This window comes from Sturnira hondurensis, unplaced genomic scaffold (assembly GCF_014824575.4).
Source record: "Sturnira hondurensis isolate 20B ecotype Veracruz unplaced genomic scaffold, ASM1482457v3 Scaffold0006413, whole genome shotgun sequence".
NCBI lineage: Eukaryota > Metazoa > Chordata > Mammalia > Chiroptera > Phyllostomidae > Sturnira > Sturnira hondurensis.
The window spans coordinates 19,262,552-19,281,696 of NW_028079044.1; the positions used below are offsets into that span (position 1 = coordinate 19,262,552).

Here is a 19,145-nt window from a genome sequence, read left to right on the forward strand (position 1 = left end):
GTCAGTGCACACAATCCTTGAACGGTAGGTAATACAGATGGGAAGTTGTCTCATGTGCCAGAACTGACTGTGATGAGATGGGAACTAATAAGCCTGTGAAAGTGGATGCAGACATGAACAGACACAGATGGAGGTCAGAAACTGGTCGGTACCTTTGCCATGAGATGTTTCAGTGACTTTCTTCCTGTGAAGATCATGGCACTAGGTCCCAAATTTAGCTCCTGCACGGCCCCTTCCTCAGTAACCAGATGATGAGCTGTGGCATTCTAAAATCCTCAAGTTTCCTTGTTTGTTTTTCTTCTCCCCAAAGGAATACTGACTCCCCCAGGCAAACAGTGGGCTCCATTAGAGGAGGCTTCCTAGGCTGAATTCTTTGTTCAGAGGCAACCTCCCTGCTCCCCCAATCTTGACCTTGACACTCTGACTCTGGATGGCATAGGATCCTCCTCTCCACCCTACCTCCCACACCCCTGTGGGCCATTTGAAGATGGCTGTGGAGAAGGTGAGCTCAGGGGCTGTTTCCTACATGGACCAGACAGAGATACCCCTGGAGCCATTCAAATCACAGACTCAGTCAAAAAGCACCTCTGACCTGGGAGGAACTTCGGAGGCTTCCTGGTCCCACCTTTATTTTCAGATGGGGAAAGGGAAGCCCAGAAAGGGTAAGTGGTTTGCTGTTGATCACAGACTGAGTTAGCTGCAGAGCCAAATAGTGGGCCTGTGGAGTCTGTCCAGTGCTCTTTCTCCATGACATACCCCTGAAATGCTCCCTTAGGGCCCCGATTTCTCAGTATGGTGTGTGGGTCAAGTGTATTTAGGGATCAGGAAAGCTTTCTGTCTCATGCATATTGGACCTTTTAAATATATATATATATATATATATATATATATATATATATATATATATTATTGATTTTGTCATTACAGTTGTCCCAGTTTTCCCCCTTTGCCTTCCTCCACCTGGTATCCCCATTCCCTCCAGCAATCCCCTTCCTTAGTTCATGTCTATGGGTTGTCCATATAAGTTCTTTGGCTTCTCCATTTCCTATACTGTTCTTAACATCCCCCTGTCTATTTCGTATCTACTGATTATACTTCTTAATCCCTGTACCTTTTCTCCAATTCTTTCCCTTCCCCCTCCAAATGATCTTCATATCTATGATTCTGTTTCTGTTCTGCTTGTTTACTTAGTTGTGCATTTGTTGCCATTTTAATGTTCATAGTTTTGATCTTCTTTTTCTTATATAGTTTCCTTTAACATTTCATATAATAATGGTTTGGTGATGATGAACTCTTTAGTTTTACCTTTTCTGGGAAGCACTTAATCTTCCCTTCAATTCCAAATGATAGTTTTGCTGGATAGATCAATCTAGGTTGTAGGTCCTTGCTTTTACATCACTTTGAATACTTCTTGCCAGTCCCCTCTAGCTTTCAAAGGATCTTTTGAGAAATCAGCTGACAGTCTTATGGGAACTCCTTTTTAGGTAACTTTCTGCTTTTCTCTGGGCAATTTTAAGATTTTTCTTTATCTCTAACCTTTGACATTTTAATTATGATGTGTCTTAATGTGGTCCTCTTAGTGTCCAACTTGTTTGGGATTCTCTGTGCTTTCTGGACTTGTAATGTCTATTTCCTTCACCAAAGTAGAGAAGTTTTCTTCCATTATTTTTCCAGATAAGTTTTTAATTTCTTGTTTTTTCTCTTCTTCTGACACCCCTATGATTCAGATGTTGGTACATTTGGAGATGTCTCAGAGGCTCTATTCTTGTTCTTTGAATTCTTTTTTCTTTTTTCTATTCTGATTGAATGTTCTTTTTTTCCTTGTGTTCCAAATTGTTGATTTGAATCTCTGTTTCATCCCTTCCACTGTTCTTCATCCCTTCCACTGTTGGTTCGATGTGGATTTTTCTTTATTTCACTTAATGCAACCTTCATTTCTGCCTGGGTCTTTTTTTATGTTGTTGAGGTACCCAGTGATTTCTTTGAGCATCCTAATAGCTAGTGTTTTGAACTCTGTATCTGATAGGTTGCTTATCTCCATTTCATTTAGTTCTTTCCCTGGAGTTTTGCTCTGTTCTTTCATTTGGACCATATTTCTTTGCTTCTTCATTCTGTCAGCCTCCCTGTTCTTGTTTCTATGTATTAGGTAGAGCTGTTTTTTTTTAATTTTTAAAAAGATTTTATTTATTTATCTTTAGAAGGGAAAGGAAGGAGAGAAGGAGAGAATAAGAGAAATATTAATGTATGGTTGCCTCTCATGGGTCCCCTGCTGGGAACTGGCCTGCAACCCAGGCATGTGCCCTGACTGGGAATCGAACCGTGATCCTTTGATTTGCAGGCCCGCGCTCAATCCACTGAGCTATACCAGCCAGGGCAGGTAGAGCTGTTTTGACTCCCTGTCTTAGTAGCGTGGCCTGTTGCAGAAAAGGCACCAGTCTGGATGAATATGACTTCTTTAAATCCTTAGTTGTTAAATTTCCATACAGCTTGATTTTTTGGACAAATCTGGGTGACGTTTGTTTTGTAGTTTAGTTGTAATCTTTGCTGTTGTGCTTGGAGGTGGAATGTGTTTACCTATGCCTCCATCTTGGTCAGAAGTCTTTTAATCTCCCTGCAGCCAGCCATGTGGTCCAGGCAGCGGCCATCACACGCTTTTTTTGCCACAGCACTACATATTGGATCTTTATTGGTCCTGATACACATGGCATTCAAATGTTTCTCTATTTGAAATAAATTAATTGAGGAATTACTGTGAGCCTAGCATTATGCAAGGTGCTTCTGTGTGGCCCTGGATTTTTGTAGATGGAATTTCGGTAGAAGTATCACTGGTTAAATCAAGCACTGTTTTTGATTCGTTGACAAGATGGTTTTGCAAACTATAAAGATCCATAGGCCTCGTACTACATGTTTTTCTACTGCTTCTTGGTTTGGTTACAAAACACTAACTTTGTTCTTTCTTCTATAAAATCATGGCTAGGTTCCACCTGTTGCATGTGCCTCTTAATCCTCTGAACCTGATGAAAAGGGAGGGAAAGATTGAAAATATGGTCATAAATATCTTTTGGTGCATTGGGTCCAACAGACTATCAGCCATTTCATTTTGCCTGTGGTGTCTTGAAAATGAAGGGTGGGGTCTACAGCCATACCACCCTGAACGCGCCCGATCTCGTCTGATCTCGGAAGCTAAGCAGGGTCGGGCCTGGTTAGTACTTGGATGGGAAAATGAAGGGTGGGAATACCCCCAAGGAATTCCCCCTCAGTGTCTTCTGGTGCAGAACCTGCTGCCTGCTGAATGACAGGTTTGGTCAAGGGAAACTTAAGGTTGGAGGGTCTAGCATTTACTTCCTATAATGGTCATCATCAGAGAAGGTGTCTGGGCTGCCTGATGTGACATGTGGCCTGACCACTTACCAGATGCTGCCTAATGAAGGCAGTGATCCAAGGGAACAGCAGAAAGCCAGCAGAGCTCAACGTATGTCTCTAGGGGTCTGCAGAAGGATTTTCCTTTTCCCTAGAGACCCATCCATAACTCCAGCAGAGACTGTGTAGCCATGGATGTCACTGGGCCTTCAGAAACGACTATCAGAGGGCCTTGAGGTGTCATCTCACTGCACTTTGGTCTGTACCCTCTCCTTCAATTCTTACTGAGTACCATCTATTTTTCAGGCTCTATTCTAGGGGCCAGGGATACACTTATGAGCAAAATCAGACAAGAACCTTTCCTCTTAGAACTTCCAGTGTAATTTTTGTTACTTTTATAATTTTGAGAAAGAAGGTTTCATACAATAAGCTTTTCCCCAGTTGCCCTCAGTCTTTCCTGTTATTTTTGCCTCCTGACCCTGTACCAGCCTTTTGCTCAGTCTCCTCTTCTCCCTACAAACAAGAAGCATCCTAAGGCTGTAGTGGTATGTGTGGGGGGAGCCTGTCCACCCGTAGTTGTGCTCGGCAGCACCCTGGATAAGCAGAAGTTTCCACTTCCCTCCTTCTTTGGTGCCCTTCAAGCCTCTAAGTAGCCTCTCACCCCATGCCTAGGTGTCCAGGGTCCCCTGTTACAGCCAAGTAAGGCAGCCTGCATCCTCACAGTGCATCTCCCTAAGTGCTCCACATCGTCTTCAGTTTCCTGACCTATCAGCCCCTGATGTCTGTAAAGCTCCAGGGGAAAAAAATAGCTGTCTGATTAGTTCACACTGGTGTAGGCAGGATTAACAAATATCTGATTAACTCTCCCAGGAGTGCTGGACCTAAAAAGAAGAGACGTGTTACACAAGTGAACCTCTAAACGATCAGACGTCAGATATAGAGGAGTGGGGTGAGGGAGTGTAGACAGCTTAGTGAGGTTGGGTGCAGGGGCCCCAGCCCCTACTCTGCACCTGTTGGCCTGGCCTTTCAGGCTCTCACGTACACAGGTCACTTTGCCCTGCAGACTGGCTTTTTCTTAGAGGTGCTGTGTGTGCATATATGTGTGCACATATGTCTGTGTCTTCTTGTTAGGTCACTGTTTAACTTTCATGCATCTGTGTGACTAATGTTGGCCCACTGGCCCTTTTGAAGTGCCTGAGGTGGTGCTATGCTCACATCTGTCCAAACCCAGGGCAGTCACACCCTTCTCCCACCACCCCATTCACACGGGGTAGAAGAGGCGAGGTCCTGCATATATTATTCCAGGGCTGCAATTTGGGAAAGAAATAGGATTCATTTTCTTGACACTATTTTTCACCAGTTACAAATTGTAACAAGTGCCTGTGGGACTCTTGAGAAATTATGAAGTGTTAATTAGCAGAAGCACTGTGTATTTAAAATATACGACATATTTAAATAACCATTAAATTAAACCTACTTTGCACAGTTGAGAAACCATCTGGACCAAAAATCTGAGGAGTTGAATTTGCTGCATGTATTAAAAGAAATGTTTAAATGATTCTAAAAATGGTAATTTGTGTCACTTTTATTTCCTTAGATATGGAAACTGAGGCACAGAAGCAGGGGGTGACCTGCTATGGTCACAGCCTGGGCTAACCGAACTGACGTCCCTCCGTCTCCCAGAGAGAAGGTTTAAATTGCTCCTCATGTCCAGAGGGTGTGTTTAGGCTGTGAAAGGACTGTTTCTATGACTGTGCTTGTTCCTTAGAAGTCGTGTATTTCAAACTTGTTGATCCCAATGACTTGTACCTCTTTTGGCTTAAAAGTGCAAAGTAAGCATTCTGGCCAATTTTTGCAGAGATGAGGAGGACTGAGCTGGGGAACCTAGTCCAGTCACTGACAACTAAGTATCAGTGTGTCTTTCTTTGGATAAACCACATACCCTCTTGGTTTCCGTTTTCTCATAGGTTTCATGAAGGGGGAGGGAACAGGTGGACTGTGCATCAGTCAGGGTCTAAGAAGGAAAAGAGCAACTTACTCAGGTATCTCAACAGAGAACATTTGATGCAGGACATTTGCACAGGTCCTGGAGGAGCTGGAACAGACAGAGTATGCAGGGGAAGCCCAGAAATTAGCTCCAGCAGTAAGTCATGTCCACTTTGAGGCTGGAGGGAAAAGGGGTAGGAGTGATGCCATCCCAGCCCAGGGGCCAGCCATGGTCACTGTGGGAGCTGGAACATGGCAGGCCTCTCTGGGAGGAGCTGGGCAGTGGAGGAGATGCCCCCCGAGGCAGAGAGTGAAGGAGGAAAGGCTCCATGTTTCCCCCCATCTTGGGTCAGTGACTCATATTGTCCTCAACCCAACAAGAAACCAGGGACATGGACCCTGCAGGGGTCAGCAGGGAAGGTGAGGAATGGTTAGGCTGAGAGCAGCCCAGGCCAGGATGCCTTTTAAGTACCCCATAATCCTGACAGCCAATGAAATCTAGAAGTTCATTGTGTCCTTGAGGGGTTGCCAATGTGAAAATCAGGTCAACAAGGCCAGAGTTATCTTTCACGAGACTTCCCTGCACCCACCATCAGAAACAAACATTCCCAGGGTGCACCTACTTTTTTCTGCCCTGGGCTTGCCTCTGTGCGGGGAAGACAGGCAAGGCTGCAGGGATGGTGTCTCTGGGTGAAGGGAGGAGGAGATGGTACGAGGTGGGGGACAACAAGACAGAGGAGATAGGACAGGGTCATAGCTGGGGGTAGGGGCTAAACCCAAAGGCAGAGAGGTCAGAGCGCTTTCCCCAGGACTAGAGGTGGTTGCTGTCTGTGTAGGGATGCTTTTCATCATAAAGCGACTCACAGTAGGGCAGTGTCCATAGCAGGCTTTCCTGGAATGTTTCACATAGTTTTACACAAAGTTTGTTCAATCAATACCTGTCCAACTGGACTGGTGTGGGATCCCCTCACCTAAGGCACCTCCTCAGTCACACGCTGTCCTCAGTTCAGGACAGATTTCTCACACAGGCAGGCACTGCAGCCACAGTAGAATTTGAGGTGCTAATGGACCCTCCTCTGGGCTTTAGGCCCTTTTCTGTAAAGTGAGGGGGTTGGGTGGGCTTTCAGGGCCTTCCCAGCTCTGCCACACAGGGATCTGCCCCAGACCCTGGCAGACAGCTGCAAAAATGGCCCTTCAAGCTCTGCCAGGAAGATAGCACATCAGACATAGGTGGTACACTTACTATGTACCAGGTACCATGAGGTTCGGTCTGAGTACAAGGCTTTGGCATCAAGGATGGACTTAAGCAACCAGACGCTCTTTGTAGTTACTCGAGGTCTTGCATTCCTTCACTATGTGAATGGAAAGTATGTAAATCATAGAACGTTTCCTATAAATCCATTTTCTCTGCCTCCTGCTGCCCTCACACCTCACATAGCTGCTCCTCTATTAACACAAGGTTTTAAGAACCCACCAGCTTTTTTTTCAATCCTTACACAGGATGTTTATTGATTTTAGAGAGAGAGGAAGGGCGGGGGGTGGAGAGAATCATTGATTGTTTGCCTCCTGTATGTGCCCCAACCTAGGATTGAACCCACAACCCAGGCATGTGTCCTGACCAGGGATCAAACCTGCAAGCCTTTGGTGTATGGGACAATGCTCCAATCAACTGAGCCAGCCAGCCAGGGCCCACCAGCTTTCCTTGAGGATCCCATCCCCTTGTTTTCTCCCCACCTCCCTTCCCTGTCAGTCCTGCATTATGAAGCCCCAAAGAGCCAATGTGGTGAGGCAGTTTCTTCCTGAAGTTCGGGCGGGGGGAGAAACCTGTGTGTGGCGGGGGGGGGAAGCTGGGAACACTCATGCATTAGTCATTTTTGTACTGATTCATATACAGAGATGAGTCATAGCAGAAAAAGATGCCAGTCTGGTGACAATGAAGGGTACTGGAGCTGAGAAGAGGGCATGAGTTAGACACTGGGGAATGGAAGGACCTTGACCAGGGGACCAGGAGAGGTCTGGCCTGAGCCAGGCCATGTGTGGTGTTTGGGGCAGGCATAGGGTAGAAAGTGTGGTCCTGTCTGTCTGGGGTGGGCATTCCATGTAGGGGATGAGTGGGAGGTGACGCCTCAGTGCTAGCTCGAGGAGGTTAAAAGCCAAGAGGACTTTACCCGGTTGTCTAGAGAGCAATGGCGCGGTGCCACGCCCCTCCTCGAGCCCCTGGCACACATGTTCTTTCCGGCTGAATGGGAAGGAGGACTCTAGCTCTCCGAGGCAGTGCCACCCATCCACTGGAGGTGGTACATGGTATAAAGCCTTGTGACCTGCTTGGCTACAGAGAACAAGAATTCATGGCATTGAAGCATTTTTGAGATTAACCATGTGCATACATTGGATTGGAGTAGTGTTGTTGAAGAAAGAAATCAGTGGGAAAAGGAATGTAGTGTGAATTCAGTCTAAGGGACATCTGCTGCATCTTCTTGCACTTAGGATCAGCTTTTTAAAAAATTTTAAACCTAGGCTCTTTTAGTAGGAAAAGCTACCCTGCTTCCGCCCTCATTCTGGGGCACTTATACCACTGGCTTCTCTCTTTGTCCACCAAACTGAGCTTCTCAGTACCCAGTCATGGAAGAGCTCAGGCCACATTGTAGGCACTTTCTTGTCTTCTCTTTGGACCAAGTGTTCTTCACTCCACTAAAACCCTGGGACAAAGATTCATGGATAGAGAGCAGGCTGACAGCTCTGAGGAGGGTGTGAGGGAGTGGAGAGTTCAAGTAAAAAAGAAAAAATAAAGAGAAAGAAATTCCTGAACATGGACAACAGTGTGGTGATTTGGGGGGAGGGCGGGTGTGTGAGGTTGAAGAGGGTTTGGGGGGATAAATGGCAATAAAAAACAGTACAATATAGTAAATAAGTTAATTTAAAAAATATTGGAGCAAAAAAACTGATTTATTGGTCTCCATGCAGTTCATTGAGGTTAGAAAACTGGGCTTCTGTCACCAAAGTTTTCATTCTCCTGGGAATTGTTCTAGGCCAGGGATGAAGAAATCTGTTTTTTACGCCCTCCTCCAAAAGGGTGAGACCATTTCTTGGCTGACCCTGTTAGAGACTGCTGAACTGGAGTGGTCAGGAGCCATTAGCATTGCGCCAGTGAGTTTAATTCTAGAGTATTGACGGAGTCCAGGGACTCATGCCACCAGAGGCCAGTGACTTGCATTCATCTTTATCCCAGTGGCCCAGTGTGGTGTCTGATTGGATCTACCAACTTCAAATCTTTGTTCTAGGGGTCTCCTTTGTCTTCACACTGCTGCTGCTGACACTACGCTCTAAAAACTCTTGCTACCAGCAACTTCAGCATCACCCAGAAGTTTCAGAGGAAAGCAGAATCCCAGGCCCTGTCCCAGACCTGCTGAGTGTGATTTGCATGCTCTCTAAGGTGGTAGAGGCCTGAGATGGTTCTGGAGGCCGGAAGTGTGAGATCAAGGCATCTTCAGGGTTTTGTTCCCTCCAAAGGCCCTAGGGCAGAATCCTTCTCTGCCTCTTCCAGCTTCTGGTTGGTCCTGGAGTTCCTTGATTCTGGAGATTCTTTACTTAATTACATTGGTCAAGATCCCTTTTCCAAATAAGATCACATTTTCAGGTTCTGGAGGTTAAGATATGGACTTTTTTTTTTAAGGGGCCATTTGTCTTTTGGCAGCAAAATAGCACCAGGAATTAGACCTTGTTTCAGCAACCTTGATACTTGAGTTCTGGATAAGAAAGAATTCAGAGGCAAGACTCAAACTATAAGAGAAAGCTTATTTAGAAAGTCATAGAGGAGGAAGAAGTGAGCCACGGAAGAAATGACCTTAGGAAATGAGTCACAAAGGCAAAAGAAAGGCCCCTGGAGCTTAGGAGGGAGAGCTATGCACCTTGAGAGACAAAAGAGGGAGGAAAGATGTGGGCATTACTCTGTAAAAAGAGAGAGAAAGAGTACATTCAGGGTCCCTGTCTTAAGGGCTATTTTCTGGAGGTCTCAGGGGAGGATCTCACTAGAACATTCATCAGCTTTCCAGGTGTGTCTGCTCAGAGTTGGTGCCAAGGCAGGGGGTCGTTAGTCAATTCGTTTCATCCTGATGTCAGCCATAGTGTCATTTTTGCTACTGATTTTTGCTACTCTCTGATTTTGCTACTTCTCTGGGCCTGGATCTGAAGCACAGTAAGGCCTTGATGTCATCTCCAGGGCTTAATACTTAAGCGAATGGTCTGCAAGGGCTTGTAGTTTTGCCCATTGCTAGACACCCAGGTTCTCCACCCCAGGGACCCTCTGTATTTGGCCTATTGTTCCTACTCTGCTAATGCCTGTCTAATTATCTGCTACAGTTCGTGGGTTGTTCCCAATGTTCTTCTGAGACGCTTGCTAGTACTCATCAGCTTGGTGTTCTGATTTGCGCAGTCTGCTGAAATAATACCAGCTATTATCAATGCCTCCTTTATGACAAGTATTGTCCTATGTGTTTTACCCAGATGAATCCATCTGGTTGCAATAGCCTTGTGGGGATGCTACACTCACTTTACTGATGAAGAGACGGAAGCATGATGTGATTCAGTGACTTGCCTAAGGTCTCACAGCTAGTAGAGGTGAACCTGGGACACAAACCAAGCAGGCTGCACCAGAATCTGTGCTCTTCACCTCAAAGCATAATGCTTCTGTAATTATGGAGGGTTCAGAAGGTGAGCACGGCACCAGGGCCCTTTAGTCCACTTTCCAGGGAGGCTGGGCACAAGGGAGGCCAAGGTGGGGTGCAGGCAGCTGTCCCGCCCCCACCCCGTGGTGCAGAGAGGTTGTTTATTCCACCTGCAAACCTTTCTCATTTACCACCTCTAGGAGCACGCTTCCATGGGACAGCTCGTCGTGGCTAAGGGCTTTGCGGGGGTTTATTATCAAAGGAGATCTTCAGATGGATGTGTAGCATGGCTTACACACTTTCTGTCAGTATCATGCCTCAAGCTACACATTCCATTTGTTTACTAACCAGTGTGTAAAACCGCATTTAATTCACTTTAAATGACCTTGTTTTGAGTGATGAGAAGTAGAATCTCCCCTTGCATAAACCCTTCCCAATTTTGGTTTGCAGTCCTTTGCCTTCATTTTTTCCCAGACTAAAAATCTCACACCTTTCTCCCGAGTTCCAAGTTTGACTGCCAAGAAGGACCTGAAGCCCTTCCCAAGGCACAGGTGTGTCAGATGCCTGGGCACAACCTTCCATCCCTGTACTAAATGACTAGGTCAAGGGGGTCAGGGAAAACCTGCAGTCCAGCTGGAAAAAAACCTGCAGTCCAGGCCAGGCATTTTCTCTAGTGATGCAGGTACAACAGCTTTGCGACCTGCAGTGGAAGTGCCAGATTACCTGCTTGGGTCAAAAAATGGAACCCACTGTTTAAAACTGCGTATCAGCCAAAAATCTACCTGTTTCTTTAGTACAGAAATTCAGCAGCAAACATAACCTGCCTAATTTTGTTAACATCAGTTTTACAGATTCATTGATGTTCCCTTGAGGACATTTGATGAGGCAGTAAGCCCAGATGTATACTTGCTGGCAAGATGGAATCCAGACTGTGAATTAAAAAATTCAATTATTTCAATGTCAATAGACCACACGAAGAATGATTTAACAGCAGCACCTAACACTTATTGAGCCCTTATTATTTATCAGGCCTGTGCCTCCATATATTATCTCATAATCCTCTGAGAAGGTACTGTTTCTCTCTCCATTGTACAGATGAAGAAACTGAGGTCTAGGGAAGTAACTTGCCCAAGGTCACACCACTAGAAAGATGCAGAGCTGGGATCCTATTCTGGGCTATTATTGGTGTCCAGAGACTGGACACTCAGCCACGATGCCGAGTGGTGGAGTCAACTCCGTGGGCCCTTATCGTGATGAGATAGCCTCAGACTCCTGAGTTTTTAACCTCCCCAGTCCCGCCCTCTGGAATTGATCTTAATTTCCCCTTTGCTTGCCTCAAGCCTTTCTACTCCCAACACTGGGAAAACTCAGGGCAGATCTGAGTGGCGGATATGGGAGGGTTGTTGGGAGGGCGTGTAGGGATCGGGAACTAACACTTGTTAAGCACTTACTGTGTGCTAGGCCTTCTGGAGAACACTTCTAGCCATGGTGGTTTTCATCAACTCAAGGAATAAGAAATCCAGGCAGTGGATCAATCTCCACTTTCATCTCATCTTGTTATCTCTTAGACTCTGGCCTTCTCATCCTTGTCTGCTCTTGCCACGGGACATTATGCTCCTGAGTGAAACCTTTTTGGAAACAGGGCACATCAGTCCTGCCTCACAGATCTCAGGATGCTGTACCTAGAAGAAGCAGGACTGACAGTCAACCTGTCTGCCCATAAACCCCGGGTCGGGTGTCATGGGGCTCTCCCAAAGCCCACGGTTTCTTTCTCCTGCCACCTTCCCTATCCTGTGAAAAGGAGTCCCAAAGTGGGGGGCACTAACTTCTCAGTTGGGTTCCCATACTTCATTAATTCGAAGGCACATTTTTTCCCACTGTCAACATCTCTGGAAACAGGGCGTGTCCTCTGATTCCTGATGGTTTAGAATTATATGAGTACTTGGTGGTAGTTTTCCTTTCTTAGTGTCGACAAAAGAAACATCCGAACCTGTAGAGAATTTTTATAAGTTTATTTGAGCCAAACTGACAACCTATGCCTGGGAGTGAGATCTCAAAGGAGAATAAATTTTGCAGCTTCTTTTATGCATTTGAAATTGAGGAGGGGACGTAAGGAGGATTGGAGAAAGCAAGGTCAAGTGCTCTCTGGAGGGTTAACCCTCCCTTCAAGGGGTATTACTCTGGCCTGTCCAAGGTGTGTTTACCTAGATGAACAAGAACAATGTCAGGGCTGACTTCAAACCTTTCACTGAAGAAGTCATAGGCCTGGGGGGTGACCCACGTGACCTGCCCAGTCAGGAGTTTGTGATGATCATTCGGGGACGTTACTTTCTGCAGAACTGCCCTGCCTTTTTGTCCACGTTAGTAATATTGAAAATACTGATGTCTTCATCAATAACATCTTAGTTTGAAGAAATACAGTGGTGCCAATGTTTAGTTATTTTTACCCCTCACTATCAATTCAGTACCTGGGCTGACGTTTCTCTGACTTCACTCCTGAGAACTTTTGAATGGCCTTCCTTTGCTTGCCTGTGTGACTCACCTCCCATGTCACTTCCTCAGTCAAGAGGCGCCCAGGAAGCAGCCGACAGTTGTCCCCACAGTATTTATCATGTTAATAGCCCTCCAATTGTCCCCACAGTATTTATCATGTTAATCTCCCTACTGCCCGAACCTTATCAATCCCAGGAAGTTGTGGAAAAGTCATATCTTAATCTTTGTGGGTTCACCTAATTATTTATTGCCTTGAGTCGGAGGTTCATAGACCAATTTCCCCACCTTCCAGAAATGAGTTTGACTGAACTTCATTAAGTTTTTTTGTAAAAGGAGCACCTATTTTATAACCTGCATGTGGGATCCGGCTGGTTTCCGTGAGGATTGTCTTTCAGAATCTCTGATCCTAAGTGGACTGATCATTAAGTCAAGTACTATGGTCAGCTTGGGGCCCACATTATGTGTGGACCACCTTTGATTTCCAGAAGTCATGTGGTTTCCTGATCCCTTTTTGCTAGAAGCTGTTTTCGCTATAGGTTGTATCTCAGGGGACTTGGTTTTACCTTACTTGGGAATAAAGGCAAAGGAAAGCAATTAGAGGTATCTTGGGAAAAGACACTTCGCAGAAAGATAAATGATCTGAAAGACTCAAAAGAAGCACTTGCCTGTTCGAATAGTCTGCTTTGAGAGCCACAAGAAAAATATCAGAAAACTATTTGATATCCTTAATATAATAATATAGCTACAAGAAATAGGAGGGCAGTCATAGGAAAGAACAGACTGAGATGAAAAGATCTGAGGTGAAAATGGAGATAAAATAAGGGAAGTATGCAAAAAGAAAAATGTTCAATATTATAATTAAAATCCACATTATTTTGATTAATTAAAATCAGGAAAGTTGGAAATAACACTGACAAATAGTCAGAATGCAAAAATAATTGTCAATAGTAAAACTAATGAGAGAACCAGAAACCAATACAGGTATAATACTGTATGTTAACTGTAATAAAAAAAAAACTAATGAGAGGGAAAATGAGAGAACAGAGATTCAGCTATGGCTGAGTGGTGATCCTGAAAGAGACACGGAGTAAGCGGAGTGGGAAAACAACCGCGCAGTTAATAGAAGACTCTCCTGAACTGAAAGGTGTGAATACGTTTTCAGGGCAGGCTACCTGCCGTAACAACAACTTCAGAATCTGCAATCAGTTGACTGGTTGCTTTCAATGACACCTGGCTCCTTCTATTCGTTGGCTGCATCATCCCAGGGGCCCTACCATTTCCACCAAATCCTATGTACCCAGAAGGGAGGTGAAAAGGAGAAAGTGTGGAGAAAGCACCTCTGCTTTTAACTACCTCGGCCACAGATGATGCAATTACTTCTGCTTACATCCCATTGGCTTATATTCCATGTAGCCCTATCCAGATGGAAGGGGGCTGGGAAATGTGTGTGCCCAGGAAGAACAGGAAACGCAGTTCGTGGGCACATGGCATTGTCTCTGACACGTGGATATGCAAACACACATACTGATACATGACGAGGGTGAACAGTGCTTTCCTTAATATCTTCACAATAAAGGCCAAGCCATGCATGATCATGGGGAGGATAAAGAGGAGTGGATTTTCTCCAGTTTCCGCTCTCCCTCTTCCTGGGCCCACTGCCTCTCCTTCCTTCCCTCCCCTAAGTCAGCAGGTCCCATGTCTCATTGGAGTTGTACATTTTTAGAGTGTTCTCAGTCTGCAGAGGGGAGGGATGGCGTCAGATCCCACTCCAGTCCTAGATGCAAGCTGTTCTTCCAGTTTTCTCTTATGCCCAATTAGTAAGAAAATCCCTTAACAAAACCTATTTTTTAAAAAAAATGAACAAAAGAAGTTTGACCTTCATGTGCTAAAAGAGCATTTATTTCTGCCTCTGTGGCCCAGGATATGGTTTATTCCATTAGACATAGAAGGCCATGCCATCCAATAACTGTTTCCTGGCTTTTTAAAAAAAATATTTTATTTATCCATCTCTAGAGGGGGGAAGGAGAGAGGGAGAGAAATATCAATGTATGGTCACATCTCGTGGGTCCCCCGCTGAGAACTGGCCTGCAACCCAGGCATGTGCCCTGACTGGGAATTGAACCGCGATCGTGTGGCTCGCAGGCCCGTGCTCAATCCACTGAGCTACACCAGCCAGGGCAGTTTCCTGGCTTTTTTCGTGGGGGATGGAATGGGGACCAGGGTAGATCTGGTCCCATGATTCAGTGGCATATACTTCATTTTCCTACTGAAGGAAACACGAGGGAGGGCCCAAAAGAATGAAATTCCCTTTTAGAGGGCAGGCCCCTTGTAGTACAGGCTTCCCCCACTAGATGAGTGTTCTAGGAACCCATCCATATCAGTGTACCAGCTGCTGTTGTTGTGAGAGGCTGTGTTTGGCTTCAGTGAATTTTTTTCAAAGATTTTCACTGTGTTTGCCCACATCATGTGTGTTCAGCAGTTTTTGACCCCCAAAATAGCATGACCCCCATGCCCCACCCTCCTTATCTCTCGATCCTGCCCCAAGAGGCTTTTTTTGTTTCCCGGATGAAAAAAGTCCTCAAAGGGAAACATTTTGCCGACGCGGAAGAGGTGGAACAAAAACAGCAGGAGTAATAAAAGGCAATTTGGATGCAGTGAAGAAAACTCTTGATAGGCTGCATCAAATGGAAAGTACTCAGAAGGTGACTGAAGTTTAAACATGTAACAACAAATACCTAATTTTTTATAAATAAATTCTGGGTGTTTTGGGTCCTCACCTCATCAGCTCCCAGATTAGGCCAAAAAGCAGAACCAACTGTTTTTTATGTTTGAACTTGACCAAAGTGAAACTTTTCAAAATATAGCCTCACTGGTTTTAGATATGGTCTGCCTGAGGGCAAAAGGTAGGCAAGATGACCCCTTAAAAGTATCTGTGACTAGATGTAGTTAATACCTGATGTAGGGTAGCCTGAGGTGCAGAACAGAGAATCAGAGGCTGTGTCAGTTCAATTAGATAGCATTTTTGATGGGTTTTTATCCACATAGCATGCAAGTTTGGCTGACCTTTTCACTGAGGGGCCTGAGTATTTGAAGGCTGAGCCCAGCCATCCCGCTAGTTCAGCTTTGTCTCTGCGTCACCAAGGCTTCCCGAATCCCTTTTCCTTTCACCTTCACTGAAGGCACAGAGTCCCCATGGTTTTGTGATTGGTGGCGGAGGTATCTGACAAGTGAGTTGAAGTTCAATGCTGGAGCCTAAGGTTGAGATCTCCATGGAACCGCCATTCATGAGCCTCTAGGGAAGCGCAGTCTCCCCCGTATTTCGATGATCTGTCTATGAGCTCCCCTTGCCCCGAGTCCCTGGTGCGCTATTTGAGAGCAGGGACTATTAATTATATCCTTTAGTGTCTCTGTGTCAGAAATAGGAGCCAGAATTATTGTTTAAGATGCTTTACTATTATTATTATTATTGCTAAATCCTTAGAGCCTCTTCCAGGAATATGGCGCCTGGGCCTTGGGCTCTGGCCACTTTCTGATTTCCATTCCCCACCTTCCTACTGGGTTTCCTGCCACTGCTCACCTTCATTTGGACAAGAGGGGGAAAGTGTGGTGAAGTAAAAAGAGAGAACAGGTTCTGGAACCAGGTGGGGTCAAACCAGCCCTGCCCTTCGCTAGTTCTATGGCCCTGATCATATCACTCCACTTCCTGGAGCCTCGGCTTCCTCCCCTGGAGACCAGGAGGACAGGCCCTTCTCTGCAGCGCTGATGAGAAGGACCCAGCTCAGCACCAACAGTGTAAGTTTTGTGGATTGAATAATGTCTTCATCAAGGGTCTAACTCAGGGCTGTGGCCCTCATAAATGTGGACCCAGGGTTCCCAGTCTCCTGTTCTAAAAAACATTGAGCTTTCATTTATTTCCAGTTTCTTGCACTGTGTTGACCTAAACAGATAATTATATATATATATATATATATATATATATATATATATATATATATATATATATGCTTGTTGAAAAAATATGTATATTTTTACCTTAATAGGCTGTAGGCTTCTAGGAGGCAGGGGCCAAATCGCCTTTCTTTTGGGAATCTTCCCTCTCATGCCCAATTCCAGTTCTTACTCCTAGGCACCAAGAGATACTCGACAAATAACTGTGCTTGGCCAGAGAGAGGGAATGGAGCTGAAAGAATGCTGGGCCCATTTGTCCCACAGCAGTGAAATTCCTGGATAACAGGAGAATGGGAAAAGTTGCCCACCAGCCAAGTAGGTTCTGGGTCCTCTGCTAGAAAGCTTGTCAAATTCACTGGCCTTCACCAGGGAAGCAGCCAAGCTGCTCAGAGATGAGTGCTGTGTGGGCCTATAGGCGTCAGGGGGTCAAAGGATCCTTCCAGCCAAGGGGGTTTCCAGAGGTGGGCAGAGAGAGGCTCGACCATCTCTCTCCTCCCATTCTTTTCTTAAACTATTTCTGTGCTAAATGGTTACAGCAGTTAATACCTGATGTAGAACTTTGAAAAAGTCAGATGCCAAGAAGCTGATGATAAGCTTTACCCACAACCCCACCACCCAGCATTGAGAGCTTTCTCTGTATCTGCACCGCCCAGGCAGGGTGTGGTCCAGGCCCTTATTCAACAGTCTCCCTTTACTCTGCTAAGTCACGGCAGCAAGGCTGAAACCAGCTCCTCCCTAGAGTTTGGAAGTGTCATTCAGGGATCGGTGAGTTTGGGCTCTGACTTCCAGAGTAAAGTTTGGAGCAGATTCTGTGTGTCCTTGTCCGGGGTTGAGCCGTGGGACAGAGGACGAGGGCTTTCAGAGGCTGGCACCACCACAGGATTCTGGCCTTGCCTGGGGCAGTGGTGGGAGCAGCTGGGAATGACCTTGTGCAGCGTCTTTCCACCTAGGACTCAGGGTTCCAGGCAATCCAGACTGTCTGCCCCTGTCTAGACACTTCCTCCTGAAGTGGCAGGGGATGGGCACTGCTTCTTCTTGGCACTCACAAGCTAAACAGATTTTAAACAAAAAGTCAGACAACTTGGGTATCTGTTACTCCCTGTTTAGGCCTTCTGGGTTTTTTTATAGCTACAAGGGATGACCCATAGAGATGCGATTTCATACTCCAGTGATGACATGTACCTGGTCTGCAGAGGAACAGGAGAGAAAATGACCTGTGACAGGGAGTGTCTTTCATGATCTGCATTCCCCAGCTGCTCTAGGATGGTGAATCCCAAGCAGAGTCCTTGCTGAGCAGGGCCAAGAGTGTGAGGATGCAAACTGGAGGTGGCTAGGGGGAGCCCCAGGGCTCCCTGAGCAAAGAGCAGAGGAGGAGGTGGGGGTGGGGTGGCAGGGGAGGGCTGCTGGCGGGAAGAGGTGAGAAGGGCAGTGCAGAACGGTGGGGAGGCACGGGAATTGTGGTGCGTGATGCACAGTCTTTAACGTTACCTTCTCTCATCTCCTCATAATCATAATGTTATATTGTGGGGTGGTATTTAGTAGTTTGAGAGCTGTAATCAATTGCTGGAATTCTGCTCCACAATAGGCACGAAGAATGGCCGCCAGAAGGGCCCAGCATTTGGGCTACATAATAACAAAATGTTCTGTTTCCGACAAGGTGGTTTAGGCAGTAGGGCATCTGCCACGCAGCCTCCATTAACACTCAGTACCTTAGCCTGAAGTGGGCTGCTGAGGGTCCGTCTCCCCACACTGCCAGGAGCTCCCTGGGGTCTTACTCACCCCTGGACCTCAGGGCCTGGACAGCGTTGCTTTGCCGAACCAGCCTGACTCCTCCCAATCCACTGTTAGTTGAGTTTTAGTTCCAACTCACATTTATATGGGACCTACCTGGCCCCAGGTCCTATGGCAACATGGGGAACAGAGAAATGCTGAAGACACAGGCCTTGCCCACTAGGAACTCATGGGAACAGACTGTTACTATTGGGCAGTAAGTGGAATGACAGCGGGGAGTCACAGTCATTTGAGAGCCTAAGGGACAGGGGTGTGGAGGAAGGTTTCTGAGAGAGGACAATCCGAGCCGAAAGGACAAGGTCAAGAGGCAAGAGTGCTCCAGGGGAGAGAAACATGGACCATCCACAAGGTGGGAACCACTTGGTGCCTTCTAGATCCCGGGAATAGCACCGATGACAGGCGTGGGGGCGGGGGGCAGGGCCGGCACTGCGGGGCCACAGGTGTGCGTGCCCGCCAGGAGCTCGGACCCCACTCCGCAGGGCAGCAGTCTTCAGAGGAAGCGGGTCGCCAGAGCAAAAGAGCCACAGTCCTCTGGGTGGGATGGGTGGGTTTCAATTTTCAACGTGGACCATGTGTTTGGTCTGAAAAAGCGACTTCAGAATTAAAATTTTATATTAGATAAATGTAAAAAGAACACCTATCACTTGGATAATCAATCTAATTTTGACAAGATTTTGTCTACAGGAGTAGGAGTTAGAAAAAAAAAGGTAAAGGAACGCTACCCCTGGTGGCGGGAGCCACTGACAAGCTCTCGGTGGGGCAGTGGCAGGCGGGGGCCACGTCTGCCCCTTTAGAGCAGGGACTCGGGTGCGGATTGGGTGCGGTAACCGAGAGGAAAGGCTGGGCAGAGGCAGCAAGGGGATGAGGGATGTGGGCTGATTCAGGGCGTGGTACTCTGGATGG

The 19,145-nt window shown here is 46.3% G+C and overlaps 1 protein-coding gene across 2 annotated transcripts in view; it reads left to right on the top strand.

Annotated features, from left to right (window-relative positions):
* Positions 1 to 19,145, top strand: part of ADD2 (adducin 2) — a 95,870-nt gene that overhangs the window by 34,250 nt on the left and 42,475 nt on the right. Inside the window, exon 1 of one of the 2 annotated variants that reach the window (XM_037048139.1) lies at positions 17,140 to 17,216. The exons of the other annotated variant lie outside the window; for it this stretch is intronic. The gene's annotated coding sequence lies outside the window, so the exon portion shown is untranslated. Of the gene's footprint in view, positions 1 to 17,139; positions 17,217 to 19,145 lie in introns of those variants that run through there. 2 annotated transcript variants of the gene reach the window in all.